The sequence below is a fragment of the Octodon degus genome, unplaced genomic scaffold (assembly GCF_000260255.1).
Source record: "Octodon degus isolate 3935 unplaced genomic scaffold, OctDeg1.0 scaffold00010, whole genome shotgun sequence".
NCBI classification, from domain to species: domain Eukaryota; kingdom Metazoa; phylum Chordata; class Mammalia; order Rodentia; family Octodontidae; genus Octodon; species Octodon degus.
The window spans coordinates 25,039,522-25,040,456 of NW_004524586.1; the positions used below are offsets into that span (position 1 = coordinate 25,039,522).

At 45.3% G+C, this 935-nt stretch overlaps 1 non-coding gene across 1 annotated transcript; it reads right to left on the reverse strand.

The window, feature by feature from the left end:
* Nucleotides 1-462: 462 nt before the first annotated feature.
* Nucleotides 463-626, reverse strand: LOC111815029. Its single transcript, XR_002819845.1, has one exon. It is a non-coding gene; the product is annotated as a U1 spliceosomal RNA (small nuclear RNA).
* Nucleotides 627-935: the final 309 nt, after the last annotated feature.

A 935-nucleotide genomic window follows, 5' to 3' on the forward strand; every position in this document is an offset into this window, starting at 1 on the left:
ACAATTACAAATGAAACACAGCAGAAAGCAAATATGAAAATGTGCGGTATGAGTGCACACACTGCGAAGCCCAGGGAGGTATCTGTTCTGGTTTGTCTTCCAAAAGTTCATGCGCTGGAAGCTTGGTCCCCAGCGAGGCAGTGTCCGGAGGTCTGCTAGAGTGAGTCAGCGACTTCAAGAATAGGTTGATTTAATGTGAGGCATCGCATACGCTTCGCTGCTTCTGAATGGATTTATTTTCTATTCTGTTTCTCCCCCATATCGTGACACAGTCAAGGGGCCATTGTCAGAAGTAAAACTGGTGAAACACACAGATTTTGGAATTTCAGCCTCCAAAAAGTGAGCTAAATAAACTTTTTTTTTTTTTTGCACTGGGAATCAAACTCAGAATCTCACACTTGCCAGGCAGGCACTGAGCCACTGAGCTTTATTCCCAGCTCTAAACAAATTTCGTTATTGTTTTAAACGAGCGCATGAACGCAGTCCCTCACTACCACAAATTATGCACTTGAGTTTCCCACATTTGAGAAAATCTCAGGCGTAGGCACATCCAAAATGCAGTGGGCAAGCCTCACCCTGGGAAAAGCCCCTTTGTGATCATGGTATCTCCCCTGCCAGGTAAGTATTTCATTACTTTATAAAGTATCCGGCCTCCTTTATTTTCTTCCTCCTGTTACAGTAGCAGAAAATGACTAGTACAATGTCTTTCAGACCTGGTTGGATCCACAGGTTCATAGGTTGTTCTCCCCACCTACCAGCAATATGCTCTTCTGGTTGACTTCATTTAAGGTTAGGCTTTCTCTGCATGGAGATTGGGGCCCTTCTACCACTTGGCGAGCTCCAGAAAAAGACAACTTCTCATAACTTCAGGGAAAGCCACGGGGCTGGTGTTGGGTTCTGACTAGCCAGCCTGCAAAATGGTACGCGGATGGTGG